The 20,967-nt window shown below is 44.8% G+C and overlaps 1 protein-coding gene across 1 annotated transcript in view; it reads right to left on the reverse strand.

Moving 5' to 3' along the window:
• Positions 1–2,306, reverse strand: part of NYAP1 (neuronal tyrosine phosphorylated phosphoinositide-3-kinase adaptor 1) — a 33,179-nt gene extending 30,873 nt beyond the window's left edge. Inside the window, exon 1 of the mRNA XM_069767525.1 lies at positions 2,248–2,306. The gene's annotated coding sequence lies outside the window, so the exon portion shown is untranslated. The remainder of the gene's footprint in view (positions 1–2,247) is intronic.
• Between the last annotated feature and the right edge of the window lie 18,661 nt (positions 2,307–20,967).

Consider the following 20,967-nt stretch of genomic DNA (forward strand, 5'->3'; position numbering starts at 1 on the left):
CCGTGGTGGTAATATGTGGTCTGGACATGGTGTGGCGGTATTTGTTCCTTGTATGTGGTATTATAGGTCTCTATGAGGTGGTAATATGTGGTCTGGACATGGTGCGTTAGTATTTGTTCCTTGTATTTGATATTATTCAGTCACTGTTGTGGTAATATGTGGTCTGGAGATGGTGTGGCGGTATTTGTTCCTTGTATGTGGTTTTATAGGTCTCTATGTGGTGGTAATATGTGGTCTGGATATGGTGCGGTGGTATTTGTCCCTTATATGTGATATTATTTGGTCACTGGTGGTAATATGTGGTCTGGCCATGGTGTTGCAGTATTTATTCCTTGTATGTGGTATTATAGGTCTCTATGTGGTGGTAATATGTGGTCTGGTCATGGTGCAGTAGTATTTGTCCCTTGTTTGTGATATTATTCTGTCACTGTTGTGGCAATATATGGTCTGGACATGGTGTGGCAGTATTTGTTCCTTCTATGTGGTATTATAGGTCACTATGTGGTGGTAATATGTGGTCTGGTCATGGTGTGGTGGTATTTGTTCCTTGTATGTGGTATTATAGGTCACTATGTGGTGGTAATATGGTATCTGGTCATGGTGCGATGGTATTTTTCCTTTGTATGTGATATTATTGGCTATTTTAAAAATTGAAAAATAAATAAAAATATACCAAAATTGTATTGGATATTTTAACAAATGATTAATAGGATAGAGTATAGTAGTGCTTGGCCAAAAGAGTCTACCTTGTCGTGGTGGCGGCTTAAAAAATCTTTTGGCCAAAACAAAAGAAGCTGGCTATATGTGTGATCTGGTGATGGGAACTGTCAATGTGTGATTGGTGAGAAGTGGAGTTTGCCCAGAGAGAGCGGTGGGACTGTGGACAGTTCGAGGGGTGGAATCTGGGCGGTGTCAAAAGGGGGCCCTGAAAATTTTGCCAGTATAGGGCCCTGAAACTCCTGGCAGCACTGATGTGTGTATATGTACATGTATGTGTGTGTGTGTGTGTGTATGTATGTGTGTGTATGTACATGTATGTGTGTGTATGTATGTATGTAAATGTACATGTATGTGTATATTATGTATATGTATAGATACATGTATGTGTGCATTATGTATGTATATGTGTATTATGTATGTGTGCATGTAGGTGTATATTATATGTGCATGTGTGTATTATGTATATGTATAAATAAATGTATGTGTGTATGTATGTGTATTATGTGTGTGTATGTATATGTGCATGTATTTGTATAGATACATGAATGTGTGTATATGTATTTATGTATATGTACATGTATGTGTGTATTATGTATGTATTTATGTATATGTACATGTATGTGTGTATTATGTATGTATTTATGTATATGTACATGTATGTGTGTATTATGTATGTATATGTACATGTATGTGTGTATTATGTGTGTATTTATGTATATGTACATGTATGTGTGTATTATGTATGTGTGTACATGTATGTGTGTATTATGTATGTATGTGTATGTGTATATGTGTATGTATGTGTGTATTATGTATGTATGTGTATGTATATATGTGTATGTATGTGTGTATTATGTATGTGTGTATGTATATGTACATGTATGTGTGTATTATGTATGTGTGTACTATGTATGTATGTATGTGTACATGTATGTGTATTATGTATATGTATAGATACATGTATGTGTGCATTATGTATGTGTATTATGTATGTGTGCATGTAGGTGTATATTATGTATATGTGCATGTGTGTATTATGTATATGTATAGATAAATGTATGTGTATTATGTATTATGTGTGTGTATGTATATGTGCATGTATTTGTATAGATACATGAATGTGTGTGTATATGTATGTGTGTCTATATGTACATGTATGTGTGTATATTATGTGTGTATATGTGTATTATGTATCTGTGTGTGTATTATATATGTGTATATGTGCAGCACACATAATGTATGAGGACAGACATCACACACCGTCCGTCACCCACAGACATCACACGCCGTCCGTCACACACGGTGTGGAGCAGGTGCGGTGACCTCTCCTCCATCCTCTGCCGCCATGCCCGTGATGCAGTGTGATGTACGGGGATAATGAGGGCGGTGTGCTGACGGTGCGGGCCTGACACCGGTGCCTACAGCCGGCCGTGCGTGCGGTGATGGAGGTGTCCGGTCCCCGCCGCCGCCTCCCCCCGCCCGTCGTTCCTCTCTCCCATTTTTCCGGTCTGTCCCCCCCTCTCTTACCTCCGTTACCGGCAGGCGGAGAGATGGAAGCAAGGCTGAGGGCTGGGAGGGGGTCTGTGTGACGGGGAGGGTGGAGGAGGGGAGGGAGGAGAGAACACCACACTGCGGCTGTCTGAGCTCCACGCGTGGCCTGTGCGTGTCAGGACGTCTGTGTGCAGGTACGGACGGTGTCTGCTCCTCACCTCAGGGTCTGCAGGGGGATCAGACACACGGAGGACTGTGTGTATCCAAGACTAACCTGAGAGTGTAACATCACAGGTGTAATACAGACCCTGCATGTAACATCACAGGTGTAATACCGGCCCTGCATGTAACATCACAGGTGTAATACAGACCCCTGCATGTAACATCACAGGTGTAATACCGGCCCTGCATGTAACATCACAGGTGTAATACCGGCACTGCATGTAACATCACAGGTGTAATACAGACCCTGCATGTAACATCACAGGTGTAATACCGGCCCTGCATGTAACATCACAGGTGTAATACAGACCCTGCATGTAACATCACAGGTGTAATACAGACCCTGCATGTAACATCACAGGTGTAATACCGGCCCTGCATGTAACATCACAGGTGTAATACAGACCCTGCATGTAACATCACAGGTGTAATACCGGCCCTGCATGTAACATCACAGGTGTAATACAGACCCTGCATGTAACATCACAGGTGTAATACAGACACTGCATGTAACATCACAGGTGTAATACAGACCCTGCATGTAACATCACAGGTGTAATACAGACCCTGCATGTAACATCACAGGTGTAATACAGACCCTGCATGTAACATCACAGGTGTAATACAGACCCTGCATGTAACATCACAGGTGTAATACAGACCCCTGCATGTAACATCACAGGTGTAATACCGGCCCTGCATGTAACATCACAGGTGTAATACCGGCCCTGCATGTAACATCACAGGTGTAATACAGACCCTGCATGTAACATCACAGGTGTAATACAGACCCTGCATGTAACATCACAGGTGTAATACAGACCCTGCATGTAACATCACAGGTGTAATACAGACCCTGCATGTAACATCACAGGTGTAATACAGACCCTGCATGTAACATCACAGGTGTAATACAGACCCTGCATGTAACATCACAGGTGTAATACCGGCCCTGCATGTAACATCACAGGTGTAATACAGACCCTGCATGTAACATCACAGGTGTAATACAGACCCCTGCATGTAACATCACAGGTGTAATACAGACCCCTGCATGTAACATCACAGGTGTAATACAGACCCCTGCATGTAACATCACAGGTGTAATACCGGCCCTGCATGTAACATCACAGGTGTAATACCGGCCCTGCATGTAACATCACAGGTGTAATACCGGCACTGCATGTAACATCACAGGTGTAATACAGACCCTGCATGTAACATCACAGGTGTAATACCGGCCCTGCATGTAACATCACAGGTGTAATACAGACCCTTCATGTAACATCACAGGTGTAATACAGACCCTGCATGTAACATCACAGGTGTAATACAGACCCTGCATGTAACATCACAGGTGTAATACAGACCCTGCATGTAACATCACAGGTGTAATACCGGCCCTGCATGTAACATCACAGGTGTAATACAGGCCCTTCATGTAACATCACAGGTGTAATACAGACCCTGCATGTAACATCACAGGTGTAATACAGACCCTGCATGTAACATCACAGGTGTAATACAGACCCCTGCATGTAACATCACAGGTGTAATACAGGCCCTGCATGTAACATCACAGGTGTAATACAGACCCTGCATGTAACATCACAGGTGTAATACAGACCCTGCATGTAACATCACAGGTGTAATACCGGCCCTGCATGTAACATCACAGGTGTAATACAGACCCTTCATGTAACATCACAGGTGTAATACAGGCCCTGCATGTAACATCACAGGTGTAATACAGACTCTGCATGTAACATCACAGGTGTAATACAGACCCTGCATGTAACATCACAGGTGTAATACAGACCCTGCATGTAACATCACAGGTGTAATACAGACCCTGCATGTAACATCACAGGTGTAATACAGACCCTGCATGTAACATCACAGGTGTAATACAGGCCCTGCATGTAACATCACAGGTGTAATACAGACCCTGCATGTAACATCACAGGTGTAATACCGGCCCTGCATGTAACATCACAGGTGTAATACAGGCCCTTCATGTAACATCACAGGTGTAATACAGACCCTGCATGTAACATCACAGGTGTAATACAGACCCTGCATGTAACATCACAGGTGTAATACAGACCCCTGCATGTAACATCACAGGTGTAATACAGGCCCTGCATGTAACATCACAGGTGTAATACAGACCCTGCATGTAACATCACAGGTGTAATACAGACCCTGCATGTAACATCACAGGTGTAATACAGACCCTGCATGTAACATCACAGGTGTAATACCGGCCCTGCATGTAACATCACAGGTGTAATACAGGCCCTTCATGTAACATCACAGGTGTAATACAGACCCTGCATGTAACATCACAGGTGTAATACAGACCCTGCATGTAACATCACAGGTGTAATACAGACCCCTGCATGTAACATCACAGGTGTAATACAGGCCCTGCATGTAACATCACAGGTGTAATACAGACCCTGCATGTAACATCACAGGTGTAATACAGACCCTGCATGTAACATCACAGGTGTAATACAGACCCCTGCATGTAACATCACAGGTGTAATACAGACCCTGCATGTAACATCACAGGTGTAATACAGGCCCCTGCATGTAACATCACAGGTGTAATACAGACCCTGCATGTAACATCACAGGTGTAATACAGGCCCCTGCATGTAACATCACAGGTGTAATACAGACCCTGCATGTAACATCACAGGTGTAATACAGGCCCCTGCATGTAACATCACAGGTGTAATACAGACCCTGCATGTAACATCAAAGGTGTAATACAGGCCCTTCATGTAACATCACACGTGTAATACAGACCCTGCATGTAACATTACAGGTGTAATACAGACCCCTGCATGTAACATCACAGGTGTAATAAAGGCCCCTGCATGTAACATCACAGGTGTAATACAGACCCTGCATGTAACATCACAGGTGTAATACAGACCCTGCATGTAACATCACAGGTGTAATACAGGCCCTGCATGTAACATCACAGGTGTAATACAGACCCTGCATGTAACATCACAGGTGTAATACAGGCCCCTGCATGTAACATCACAGGTGTAATACAGACCCTGCATGTAACATCACAGGTGTAATACAGACCCTGCATGTAACATCACAGGTGTAATACAGGCCCCTGCATGTAACATCACAGGTGTAATACAGACCCCTGCATGTAACATTACAGGTGTAATACAGACCCTGCATGTAACATCACAGGTGTAATACAGGCCCTGCATGTAACATCACAGGTGTAATACAGGCCCCTGCATGTAACATCACAGGTGTAATACAGACCCTGCATGTAACATCACAGGTGTAATACAGACCCTGCATGTAACATCACAGGTGTAATACAGGCCCTGCATGTAACATCACAGGTGTAATACAGACCCTGCATGTAACATCACAGGTGTAATACAGACCCTGCATGTAACATCACAGGTGTAATTCAGACCCTGCATGTAACATCACAGGTGTCATACAGGCCCTGAATGTAACATCACAGGTGTCATACAGACCCTGCATGTAACATCACAGGTGTAATACAGGCCCTGCATGTAACATCACACGTGTAATACAGTCCCCTGCATGTAACATCACAAGTGTAATACAGACTCCTGCATGTAACATCACAGGTGTAATACAGGCCCCTGCATGTAACATCACAGGAGTAATACAGGCCCCTGCATGTAACATCACACGTGTAATACAGTCCCCTGCATGTAACATCACAAGTGTAATACAGATTCCTCCATGTAACATCACAGGTGTAATACAGACCCTGCATGTAACATCACAGGTGTAATACAGACCCTGCATGTAACATCACAGGTGTAATACAGACCCCTGCATGTAACATCACAGGTGTAAAACAGGCCCTGCATGTAACAGCACAGGTGTAATACAGACCCTGCATGTAACATCACAGGTGTAATACAGACCCTGCATGTAACATCACAGGTGTAATACAGACCCCTGCATGTAACATCACAGGTGTAAAACAGGCCCTGCATGTAACATCACAGGTGTAATACAGGCCCCTGCATGTAACATCACAGGTGTAATACAGACCCTGCATGTAACATCACAGGTGTAATACAGACCCTGCATGTAACATCACAGGTGTAATACAGACCCTGCATGTAACATCACAGGTGTAATACAGGCCCTGCATGTAACATCACAGGTGTAATACAGGCCCTGCATGTAACATCACACGTGTAATACAGACCCTGCATGTAACATCACAGGTGTAATACAGGCCCTGCATGTAACATCACAGGTGTAATACAGGCCCTGCATGTAACATCACAGGTGTAATACAGACCATGCATGTAACATCACATTTGTAATACAGGCACTGCATGTAACATCACACGTGTAATACAGTCCCCTGCATGTAACATCACAAGTGTAATACAGACTCCTGCATGTAACATCACAAGTGTAATACAGACCCTGCATGTAACATCACAGGTGTAATACAGACCCTGCATGTAACATCACAGGTGTAAAACAGGCCCTGCATGTAACATCACAGGTGTAATACAGGCCCCTGCATGTAACATCACAGGTGTAATACAGACCCTGCATGTAACATCACAGGTGTAATACAGACCCTGCATGTAACATCACAGGTGTAATACAGACCCTGCATGTAACATCACAGGAGTAATACAGGCCCCTGCATGTAACATCACACGTGTAATACAGTCCCCTGCATGTAACATCACAAGTGTAATACAGACTCCTGCATGTAACATCTCAGGTGTAATACAGACCCTGCATGTAACATCACAGGTGTAATACAGGCCCTGCATGTAACATCACAGGTGTAATACAGGCCCTGCATGTAACATCACAGGTGTAATACAGACCCTGCATGTAACATCACAGGTGTAATACAGACCCTGCATGTAACATCACAGGTGTAATACAGACCCTGCATGTAACATCACAGGTGTAATACAGGCCCCTGCATGTAACATCACAGGTGTAATACAGACCCTGCATGTAACATCACAGATGTAATACAGACCCTGCATGTAACATCACAGGTGTAATACAGGCCCCTGCATGTAACATCACAGGTGTAATACAGACCCCTGCATGTAACATCACAGGTGTAATACAGACCCTGCATGTAACATCACAGGTGTAATACAGGCCCTGCATGTAACATCACAGGTGTAATACAGGCCCCTGCATGTAACATCACAGGTGTAATACAGACCCTGCATGTAACATCACAGGTGTAATACAGACCCTGCATGTAACATCACAGGTGTAATACAGGCCCTGCATGTAACATCACAGGTGTAATACAGACCCTGCATGTAACATCACAGGTGTAATACAGACCCTGCATGTAACATCACAGGTGTAATACAGACCCTGCATGTAACATCACAGGTGTAACACAGGCCCTGAATGCAACATCACAGGTGTCATACAGACCCTGCATGTAACATCACAGGTGTAATACAGGCCCTGCATGTAACATCACACGTGTAATACAGTCCCCTGCATGTAACATCACAGGTGTAATACAGACCATGCATGTAACATCACATTTGTAATACAGGCACTGCATGTAACATCACACGTGTAATACAGTCCCCTGCATGTAACATCACAAGTGTAATACAGACTCCTGCATGTAACATCACAGGTGTAATACAGACCCTGCATGTAACATCACAGGTGTAATACAGACCCTGCATGTAACATCACAGGTGTAAAACAGGCCCTGCATGTAACATCACAGGTGTAATACAGGCCCCTGCATGTAACATCACAGGTGTAATACAGACCCTGCATGTAACATCACAGGTGTAATACAGACCCTGCATGTAACATCACAGGTGTAATACAGACCCTGCATGTAACATCACAGGAGTAATACAGGCCCCTGCATGTAACATCACACGTGTAATACAGTCCCCTGCATGTAACATCACAAGTGTAATACAGACTCCTGCATGTAACATCTCAGGTGTAATACAGACCCTGCATGTAACATCACAGGTGTAATACAGGCCCTGCATGTAACATCACAGGTGTAATACAGGCCCTGCATGTAACATCACAGGTGTAATACAGACCCTGCATGTAACATCACAGGTGTAATACAGACCCTGCATGTAACATCACAGGTGTAATACAGACCCTGCATGTAACATCACAGGTGTAATACAGGCCCCTGCATGCAACATCACAGGTGTAATACAGACCCTGCATGTAACATCACAGATGTAATACAGACCCTGCATGTAACATAACAGGTGTAATACAGGCCCCTGCATGTAACATCACAGGTGTAATACAGACCCCTGCATGTAACATCACAGGTGTAATACAGACCCTGCATGTAACATCACAGGTGTAATACAGGCCCTGCATGTAACATCACAGGTGTAATACAGGCCCCTGCATGTAACATCACAGGTGTAATACAGACCCTGCATGTAACATCACAGGTGTAATACAGACCCTGCATGTAACATCACAGGTGTAATACAGGCCCTGCATGTAACATCACAGGTGTAATACAGACCCTGCATGTAACATCACAGGTGTAATACAGACCCTGCATGTAACATCACAGGTGTAATACAGGCCCTGAATGTAACATCACAGGTGTCATACAGACCCTGCATGTAACATCACAGGTGTAATACAGGCCCTGCATGTAACATCACACGTGTAATACAGTCCCCTGCATGTAACATCACAAGTGTAATACAGACTCCTGCATGTAACATCACAGGTGTAATACAGGCCCCTGCATGTAACATCACAGGAGTAATACAGGCCCCTGCATGTAACATCACACGTGTAATACAGTCCCCTGCATGTAACATCACAAGTGTAATACAGACTCCTGCATGTAACATCACAGGTGTAATACAGACCCTGCATGTAACATCACAGGTGTATTACAGACCCCTGCATGTAACATCACAGGTGTAATACAGGCCCCTGCATGTAACATCACAGGTGTAATACAGACTCTGCATGTAACATCACAGGTGTAATACAGACCCTGCATGTAACATCACAGGTGTAATACAGACCCTGCATGTAACATCACAGGTGTAATACAGGCCCTGCATGTAACATCACAGGTGTAATACAGGCCCTGCATGTAACATCACAGGTGTAATACAGGCCCTGCATGTAACATCACACGTGTAATACAGGCCCTGCATGTAACATCACAAGTGTAATACAGACTCCTGCATGTAACATCTCACGTGTAATACAGACCCTGCATGTAACATGACAGGTGTAATACAGGCCCTGCATGTAAAATCACAGGTGTAATACAGGCCCTGCATGTAACATCACAGGTGTAATACAGACCCTGCATGTAACATCACATTTGTAATACAGAATCTGCATGTAACATCACAGGTGTAATACAGGCCCTGCATGTAACATCACAGGAGTAATACAGGCCCCTGCATGTAACATCACACGTGTAATACAGTCCCCTGCATGTAACATCACAAGTGTAATACAGACTCCTGCATGTAACATCTCAGGTGTAATACAGACCCTGCATGTAACATCACAGGTGTAATACAGGCCCTGCATGTAACATCACAGGTGTAATACAGGCCCTGCATGTAACATCACAGGTGTAATACAGACCCTGCATGTAACATCACATTTGTAATACAGGCACTGCATGTAACATCACAGGTGTAATACAGGCCCTGCACGTAACATCACAGGTGTAATACAGACCCTGCATGTAACATAGTAACATAGTAACATAGTTAGTAAGGCCGAAAAAATACATTTGTCCATCCAGTTCAGCCTATATTCCATCATAATAAATCCCCAGATCTACGTCCTTCTACAGAACCTAATTGTATGATACAATATTGTTCTGCTCCAGGAAGACATCCAGGCCTCTCTTGAACCCCTCGACTGAGTTCGCCATCACCACCTCCTCAGGCAAGCAATTCCAGATTCCAGGTGTAATACAGACCCCTGCATGTAACATCACAAGTGTAATACATACCCTGCATGTAACATCACAGGTGTAATACAGGCCCTGCATGTAACATCACAGGTGTAATACAGGCCCTGCATGTAACATCACAGGTGTAATACAGACCCTGCATGTAACATCACAGGTGTAATACAGACCCTGCATGTAACATCACAGGTGTAATACAGGCCCTGCATGTAACATCACAGGTGTAATACAGACCTTGCATGTAACATCACAGGTGTAATATAGGCCCCTGCATGTAACATCACAGGTGTAATACAGACCCTGCATGTAACATCACAGGTGTAATACAGGCCCCTGCATGTAACATCACAGGTGTAATACAGGCCCCTGCATGTAACATCACAGGTGTAATACAGACCCTGCATGTAACATCACAGGTGTAATACATACCCTGCATGTAACATCACAGGAGTAATACAGGCCCCTGCATGTAACATCACACGTGTAATACAGTCCCCTGCATGTAACATGACAGGTGTAATACAGACTCCTGCATGTAACATCACAGGTGTAATACAGGCCCTGCATGTAACATCACAGGTGTAATACAGGCCCTGCATGTAACATCACAGGTGTAATACAGACCCTGCATGTAACATCACAGGTGTAATACAGGCACTGCATGTAACATCACAGGTGTAATACAGGCCCTGCACGTAACATCACAGGTGTAATACAGACCCTGCATGTAACATCACAGTGTTGTGAATTCTGTGGCCAAGCTCCCTCCTGTGGTCGTGAGTGGTACTTCGGCTGGTTCTGTCTATGAGCTTCCTTTGGTGGATGAGAGTGGTACTGCGGCTTCTGAGTTTCCTTCCTCAGGTGATGAGGTTAAGTTGTTAGGTGCTGCTCTATTTAACTCCACCTAGTTCTTTGTTACTGGCCTCCAGTCAATGTTCTAGTATTGATCTTGCTTCCTCCTGGATCGTTCCTGTGGCCTGTCTATCCTGCATAAGCTAAGTTTTGCTTGTGTTATTTTTGTTTGCTATTTTTTCTGTCCAGCTTGCTATATTGGTTTTTCTTGCTTGCTGGAAGCTCTGGGACGCAGAGGGAGCACCTCCGTACCGTTAGTCGCTGCGGAGGGTCTTTTTGCCCCCTCTGCGTGGTTGTTTGTAGGGTTTTGTGTTGACCGCAAAGCAATCTTTCCTATCTTCGGTCTGTTCAGTAAGTTGGGCCTCACTTTGCTAAATCTATTTCATCTCTGCGTTTGTATTTTCATTTCAACTCACAGTCATTATATGTGGGGGGCTGCCTTTTCCTTTGTGGTTTTTCTCTGAGGCAAGGTAGGCTTATTTTTCTTTCTTAGGGCTAGCTAGTTTCTCAGGCTGTGCTCGAGGCGCATAGGACTGGTCAGGAGCGCTCCACGGCTACCTTTAGTGTGGTTGGATAGGATTAGGGATTGCGGTCAGCAGAGTTCCCACGTCTCAGAGCTCGTCCTATGTTTTTGGTAATTGTCAGGTCACTTTGTGTGCTCTGAACTTCAAGGTCCATTGTGGTTCTGAATTACCTGTTCATAACACACAGGTGTAATACAGGCCCTGCACGTAACATCACAGGTGTAATACAGACCCCTGCATGTAACATCACAGGTGTAATACAGGCCCTGCACGTAACATCACAGGTGTAATACAGACCCCTGCACATAACATCACAGGTGTAATACAGGCCCTGCACGTAACATCACAGGTGTAATACAGACCCCTGCATGTAACATCACAGGTGTAATACAGGCCCTGCATGTAACATCACAGGTGTAATACAGACCCCTGCATGTAACATCACAGGTGTAATACAGGCCCTGCATGTAACATCACAGGTGTAATACAGACCGTGCATGTAACATCACAGGTGTCATACAGGCCCTGCATGTAACATCACAGGTGTAACACAGGCCCTGCATGTAACATCACAGGTGTAATACAGGCCCTGCACGTAACATCACAGGTGTAATACAGACCCCTGCATGTAACATCATAGGTGTAATACATGCCCTGCACTTAACATCACAGGTGTAATACAGGCCCCTTCATGTAACGTCACAGGTGTAATACAGGCCCTGCACGTAACATCACAGGTGTAATACAGACCCCTGCATGTAACATCACAGGTGTAATACAGACCCTGCATGTAACATCACAGGTGTAATACAGGCCCCTGCATGTAACATCACAGGTGTAATACAGGCCCCTGCATGTAACATCACAGGTGTAATACAGGCCCTGCATGTAACATCACAGGTGTAATACAGACCCTGCATGTAACATCACAGGTGTAATACAGGTCCCTGCATGTAACATCACAGGTGTAATACAGACCCTGCATGTAACATCACAGGTGTAATACAGACCCTGCATGTAACATCACAGGTGTAATACAGACCCCTGCATGTAACATCACAGGTGTAATACAGACCCTGCATGTAACATCACAGGTGTAATACCGACCCTGCATGTAACATCACAGGTGTAATACAGACCCCTGCATGTAACATCACAGGTGTAATACAGGCCCTGCATGTAACATCACAGGTGTAATACAGACCCTGCATGTAACATCACAGGTGTAATACAGACCCCTGCATGTAACATCACAGGTGTAATACAGACCCCTGCATGTAACATCACAGGTGTAATACAGGCCCTGTATGTAACATCACAGGTGTAATACAGGCCCTGCATGTAACATCACAGGTGTAATACAGACCTCTGCATGTAACATCACAGGTGTAATACAGACCCCTGCATGTAACATCACAGGTGTAATATAGGCCCTGCATGTAACATCACAGGTGTAATACAGACCCCTGCATGTAACATCACAGGTGTAATACAGGCCCCTGCATGTAACATCACAGGTGTAATATAGGCCCTGCATGTAACATCACAGGTGTAATACAGACCCTGCATGTAACATCACAGGTGTAATACAGACCCTGCATGTAACATCACAGGTGTACTACAGACCCTGCATGTAACATCACAGGTGTAATACAGACCCTGCATGTAACATCACAGGTGTAATACAGGCCCCTGCATGTAACATCACAGGTGTAATACAGGCCCGTGCATGTAACATCACAGGTGTAATACAGGCCCGTGCATGTAACATCACAGGTGTAATACATACCCTGCATGTAACATCACAGGTGTAATACAGGCCCCTGCATGTAACATCACAGGTGTAATACAGGCCCCTGCATGTAACATCACAGGTGTAATACAGACCCTGCATGTAACATCACAGGTGTCATACAGGCCCTGCATGTAACATCACAGGTGTAATACAGGCCCCCGCATGTAACATCACAGGTGTAATACAGGCCCCCGCATGTAACATCACAGGTGTAATACAGGCCCCCGCATGTAACATCACAGGTGTACTACAGACCCCCGCATGTAACATCACAGGTGTAATACAGGTCCCTGCATGTAACATCACAGGTGTAATACAGGTCCCTGCATGTAACATCACAGGTGTAATACAGACCCCTGCATGTAACATCACAGGTGTAATACAGACCCCTGCATGTAACATCACACATGTAATACAGACCCCTGCATGTAATATCACAGGTGTAATACAGGACCACACACTCGTATAATATCACACCTGTAATACAGACACTCCCCCTTGTAATATCACATGTGTAATACAACCAAGAAACTGTAAGAGAAATCAACGCAAATAGGATCTTATCCGAGAAATACAATTAGTTTAGCACTCAGGTTAAACTCACCTGTTCAATCTGTTAATATAATGTGAAAATCAGCCGCAGCGGATCCACGGGTCAGTAAGTGACCATCAGACATCAGACTGTAACCGGAGTTAGTGGACAATATTCCTCGCTGCCAACAGAATGGAGACGCACAGTACAGGCCAAAAGTTTGGACGCACCTTCTCATTTAACCCCTTCATGACCTTGGGATTTTTCGTTTTTCCATGTTCGTTTTTCACTCCCCTCCTTCCCAGAGCGATAACTTTTTTATTTTTCCTTCAATTTGGCCATGTGAGGGCTTATTTTTTGTGGGACAAGTTGTACCTTTGAACGACATCATTGGTTTTAGCATGTCGTGTACTAGAAAACGGGAAAAAAATTCCAAGTGCGGTGAAATTGCAAAAAAAGTGCAATCCCACACTTGTTTTTTGTTTGTTTTTTTTGCTAAGTTCACTAAATGCTAAAACTAACCTGCCATTATGATTCTCCAGGTCAGTACGAGTTCATAGACACCTAACATGACTAGGTTATTTTTTATTTAAGTGGTAAAAAAAAATTCCAAACTTTGCTAAAAAAAAAAAAAAATATTGCGCCATTTTCCGATACCCATAGCGTCTCCATTTTTCGTGATCTGGGGTCGGTTGAGGGCTTATTTTTTGCCTGCCGAGCTGACGTTTTTAATGATAGCATTTCGGTGCAGATACGTTCTTTTGATCGCCTGTTATTGCATTTTAATGCAATGTTGCGGCGACCACAAAAACGTAATTCTGGCGTTTTGAATTTTTTTCCCGCTACGCTGTTTAGCGATCAGGTTAATGCTTTTTTTTAGTTGGTAGATCGGGCGATTCTGAGCGCGGCGATACCAAATATGCGTAGATTTTATATTTTTTTTATTGATTTATTTTGATTGGGGCGAAAGGGGGGTGATTTAAACTTTGATATTTTTTTTATTTTTTTAACATTTTTTTCAACTTTTTTTTTTAACTTTTGCCATGCTTCAATAGCCTTCATGGGAGGCTAGAAGCAGGCACAACTCGATCGCCTCTGCTACATAGCAGCGATCTGCTGATCGCTGCTATGTAGCAGAAATGGAGGTGTGCTGTGAGCGCCGACCACAGGGAGGCGCTCACAGCCACCGGTGATCAGTAACCATAGAGGTCTCTAGGACCTCTATGGTTACCATCCTGATGCATCGCCAACCCCCGATCATGTGACGGGGGTCAGCGATGACGTCATTTCCGGCCGCCCGGCCGGATGCGGTAGTTAAATGCCGCTGTCTGCGTTTGACAGCGGCATTTAACTAGTTAATAGGTGCGGGCAGATCGCGATTCTGCCCGCGCCTATTACGGGCACATGTCAGCTGTTCAAAACAGCTGACATGTCCCGGCTTTGATGCGGGCTCACCGCCGGAGCCCGCATTAAAGAGGGGCTTCTGACCTCGGACGTACTATCCCTTCCGAGGTCAGATAGGGGTTAAACATTTTTCTGAATTTTCATGACTATGAAAATTGTACATTCACACTGAAGGCATCAAAACTATAAATTAACACATGTGGAATTATATACTTAACAAAAAAGTGTGAAACAACTGAAAATATGTCTTATATTCTAGGTTCTTCAAAGTAGCCACCTTTTGCTTTGATGACTGCTTTGCACACTCTTGGCATTCTCTTGATGAGCTTCAAGAGATAGTCACCGGGAATGGTTTTCACTTCACAGGTGTGCCCTGTCAGGTCTAATAAGTGGGATTTCTTGCCTTATAAATGGGGTTGGGACCATCAGTTGTGTTGTGCAGAAGTCTGGTGGATACACAGCTGATAGTCGTGCTGAAATATGTAATATGTGCACACGTCAGGATTATTTGCAGAAATTTCCTGAACAAAAACGGACTTTTTCCACAGGAAATCCGCATTCGTTTTTTGCGCGTTTTTTGTGCGGAATGTTCGCATTTTTTTCCGGAGCTTCCCAATGCATTAAATAGCGGGAAATCCACAAAATATCCGCAAAATTAATGAACATGCTGCGTTTTTTTCCGCAATGCATTTTTTTAGAAGAAAAAAACGCAACATATGCACAAAAAATTGTGAATTGCATTCTATTAATAGGATGCTTAATAGATGCGTTTTTTTAGCGTTTTTATAGTGGAAAAAAACGTGAAAAATCCGGAATGTGTGCACAGAGCCTTAATAGCGGGAAATCCGCAAAATTAATGAACATGCTGCGTTTTTTACCATGATGTGTTTTTTTGCGGAAGAAAACGCAACATGTGCACAAAAATTGCGGATTGCATTCTATTAATAGGATACTTAATGGATGCATTTTTTGTTGGCGGTTTTATAGCAAAAAAAGTGAAAAATCCGGAACGTGTGCTCACAGCCTTAATAAGATGCAGTCCGCAATTTTTGTCCACATGTTGCATTTTTTTCCTCAAAAAAAACGCATCGCGGTAAAAAACGCAGCATGTTCATTAATTTTGCGGATTTTTCTCAGATTTCCCGCTGTTTAATGCATTGGGAAGCTCCGGAAAAAAAAACGCAAAAAATCCGCACAAAAAAACGCATGCGGATTTCCTGCAGAAAAAGTCCAGTTTTGTTCAGGAAATTTCGGCAAAGAATCCTGACGTGTGCACATAGCCTGAAAGTGTCCCCAAGTGCAGTGGCAAAAACCATCAAGCGCTACAAAGAAACCGGCTCACATGGGGACCTCCCCAGGAAAGGAAGACCAAGAGTCACCTCTGCTTCTGAGGATAAGTTTATCCGAGTCACCAGCCTCAGAAATTGCTGGTTAACAGCAGCTCAGATTAGAGACCAGGTCAATGCCACACAGAGTTCTAGCAGCAGACACATCTCTACAACTGTTAAGAGGAGACTTTGTGCAGCAGGCCTTCATGGTAAAACAGCTGCTAGGAAACCACTGCTAAGGACAGGAAACAAGCAGAAGAGAGTTGTTTGGGCTAAAGAACACAAGGAATAGACATTAGACCAGTGGAAATCTGTGCTTTGGTCTGATGAGTCCAAATTTGAGATCTTTGGTTCCAGCCACCGTGTCTTTGTGCGACGCAGAAAAGGTGAACGGATGGACTCTACATGCCTGGTTCCTACCGTGAAGCATGGAGGAGGAGGTGTGATGGTGTGGGGGGGCTTTGCTGGTGACACTGTTGGGGATTTATTCAAAATTGAAGGCATACTGAACCAGCATGGCTACCACAGCATCTTGCAGTGGCATGCTATTCCATCCGGTTTGCGTTTAGTTGGACCATCATTTATTTTTCAACAGGACAATGACCCCAAACACCTCCAGGCTGTGCAAGGGCTATTTGACCAAGAAGGAGAGTGATGGGGTGCTACGCCAGATGACCTGGCCTCCATAGTCACCAGACCTGAACCCAATCGAGATGGTTTGGGGTGAGCTGGACCGCAGAGTGAAGGCAAAAGGGCCAACAAGTGCTAAGCATCTCTGGGAACTCCTTCAAGATTGTTGGAAGACCATTCCCGGTGACTACCTCATGAAGCTCATCAAGAGAATGCCAAGAGTGTGCAAAGCAGTTATCAAAGCAAAAGGTGGCTACTTTGAAGAACCTAGAATAGAAGACATAGTTAGTAAGGCCGAAAAAAGACATTTGTCCATCCAGTTCAGCCTATATTCCATCATAATAAATCCCCAGATCTACGTCCTTCTACAGAACCTAATTGTATGATACAATATTGTTCTGCTCCAGGAAGACATCCAGGCCTCTCTTGAACCCCTCGACTGAGTTCGCCATCACCACCTCCTCAGGCAAGCAATTCCAGATTCTCACTGCCCTAACAGTAAAGAATCCTCTTCTATGTTGGTGGAAAAACCTTCTCTCCTCCAGACGCAAAGAATGCCCCCTTGTGCCCGTCACCTTCCTTGACAATTTCAGTTGTTTCACACTTTTTTGTTAAGTATATAATTCCACATGTGTTAATTCATAGTTTTGATGCCTTCAGTGTGAATGTACAATTTTCATAGTCATGAAAATACAGAAAAATCTTTAAATGAGAAGGTGTGTCCAAACTTTTGGTCTGTACTGTATATCCCAGTATGGTACAGTAAGGTGGTGGTTAATACAGACACACCCCGTGTAATATCACACGTGTAATACAGATGTAAAGGGAAGAAACCAATTAGGTATGTCTCCATAACGGGTCCGGAACCGTCGGGGCTGTCACCTAAATTACAGGAGGGAAAGCTTAAATTGCGGGACCACTCACTGGACTCGAGTAAAGGAGGCGTGGTCAAGCTGAGAGAACGTTTACACTTGAGGATTCAAACAGTTTGGGCGGGAACGTCGAGCGCGTGAGACGCCTGTGAGGTAAAATCATCCATTTTCTCCCTGCGCTGAGTATCTGTTGTTAAATAAACCCCTGTTAACCCTTGGATGCCTCCTGTCCATCACTGGATCCCGCAACCTGCTTACACTTGGCGTAGTCGGCAGGATCTGGGGCGTCTGGGGAGGGCCTTAGATCCAGTATCTCTCTGGGAGCAATGTTAAATAACCTTCCGAAGTTTAATGGGAATAACACCATGTTATGGAGCTGGACTGAGCGTATAAAGTGAATGATGGGAGTGCACCCCATGGTACCTGCCTTGCAGGCAGAGGTAGCCATGATGGCTTTAGACGGGGAGGCAAGACATTCAGTTATGTTGCGGCCCCTCCGGGGTACGAGATACCCTTGACAAAGTATTACAAATACTGGAGGAGACTTAAGGGGACCCAACGGACGTAGGCGAGTTACGCATGCGGCTATTTCGTCAGGGTCAAAGAGAGGGGGAAACGGTGACCCAGTATATGAACGCGCTGCAAGAAATCCACACTGCCATAGTCAGAAAAGATAACTTGGGAGTAGGGCCAACTGATGTGGTGTTACAAGACCAATTAGTGACCGGGATGAGAGATGTGTTGCTTAAGCAGGCCCTGTGAGAATGCTTGCGCGTGAACCCACACATGATCTTTGCAGAGGAGGGAAGCGAGGCGCGTGAACAGGAGCAGGGGGTGACAGTCCCTGCGGCGAAGGTCCGGAGAGGGAAGGAGGCCGTGAATGCAGCCACTGAACCAAGATGGGTGAAAGATTTACGGAAAGAAATCCAATCCATGAGGGAGGAACTGACCAAAACTAAAAGGAAGGTGACTTCTTTACATACCCCCTGGAAGGAGAACCTTCTCAGAACCACGACGGGGTGGAAGAGGATCTCGTCGGGAAGAGCCCTCAACGTGTTACCTCTGTGGAGAATTAGGACATGTGGTCTGGGCCTGCCCGCAACGTGGGCGGCCACTACAGCGTCGCCAGTTAAACTAAGGGGCACCGAGGCTGGGGGACGCCGCTCAGAGCCAGTACAGCCCAAATGGTGCACCAATAGTCCTACCAATTTAGTATCGGTGAGTCCATTAGTATGGGCCGAAATAGATGGACGGAACGTACGCTGCTAGGTAGATACAGGCTCTCAAGTAACCACGATGCCTGAGACATACTTTAAATGATACTTCCCAGAAGCCATGAGGCCTGAGTTTTGGCCAGTGATCAAGTTGACGGCTGCCAATCAACTGCCTATCCCTGTCGCAGGGGTGGCCTGGATGCAGATTAAGGTCTGTGGCAAAGACCTGGGCCGTAAGGTAGTGGTGTTAACTGAGGGTGACCCCATGCAAGGACATAATGTCACACTAGGAATGAATGTACTCAAATAGTTTGGAAATCTGATTAACGAGACTCCAAACGCGTTCCTGAAACAATGGAGCCCTGGAGCCCCCATACACCACAAAGGAGAGTGTTTCAGCAATTGATCCGGACGGCCCAGACACAAGAGGTCTCCTGTGAAGGAAAGGTGTTGGGGAAAGTGATCATTCTGGCTACAACCAACCTAGACTTACCTCCGGGTCAAAATGTGCTGTTATTATCTCCACCCTGCTGGAGGGGGTCGAAGTACAACTAGAACAAGCTACGGTGGAAAGTCTACCATCAGGGCTCTTAGTAGCTAGGACATCAGCTACCGTGTGTGATTGGAAAGATACCTGTGCGGTGTGTGAACTTAAGGTAAGACATTCTGTCGCTTACCCCAGAAGAGAAATCGGACAAATTGTAGGCATGCCAGATGAGTTGATACTGTCACAGGCCGTCCAATTAAAGGCAAAGAGCGAGGACCCATGGACTGTAGCTGTGGAGGTAGCCCCTGTATTCGAACCACAACCACAGAAAAGGGGGCATCACATCCTAGACCAAACCCGAGCTGAGTTGACAGAACTCACACTGCAACAGGTGGAAACCATACTAGGACGTTATCAGGAAGTGTTCGCTCGACATGAGGATGGTTTCGGTTGTATGACTGCTATCACACATGAGATTCCAATGGGTAATGCTGCGCCTGTGAAAGAGCGTTATCGACAGATTCCTCAACAAATGTACCAGGAGGTAAAAGGAATGCTCACACAAATGCTACAGAACGGTGTCATTCGGAAAAAAGATGGTACTCTGCGGTTCTGTGTGGACTATCACAAATTAAACGCCTGTACGGTGCGAGACTGGTATCCATTGCCCCGTATTGAAGAATCTTTGTCCGCTCTGGGGAATGCAAGATGCTTCTCCACTCTAGACCTAGCTTGTGGGTACTGGCAAGTGCCGATGTCAGAATGTGACCGATCTAAGATGGCCTTTATACTTCCTATGGGCTTGTACGAGTTCAACAGAATGCCACTCAGCTTAGGTAATGCTCCCGAAACTTTTCAATGGAAAGATGTTTGGGAGATCTAAACTTTGAAGCCACT

Source organism: Ranitomeya imitator, chromosome 4 (genome assembly GCF_032444005.1).
Source record: "Ranitomeya imitator isolate aRanImi1 chromosome 4, aRanImi1.pri, whole genome shotgun sequence".
In the NCBI taxonomy this organism is placed as follows: domain Eukaryota; kingdom Metazoa; phylum Chordata; class Amphibia; order Anura; family Dendrobatidae; genus Ranitomeya; species Ranitomeya imitator.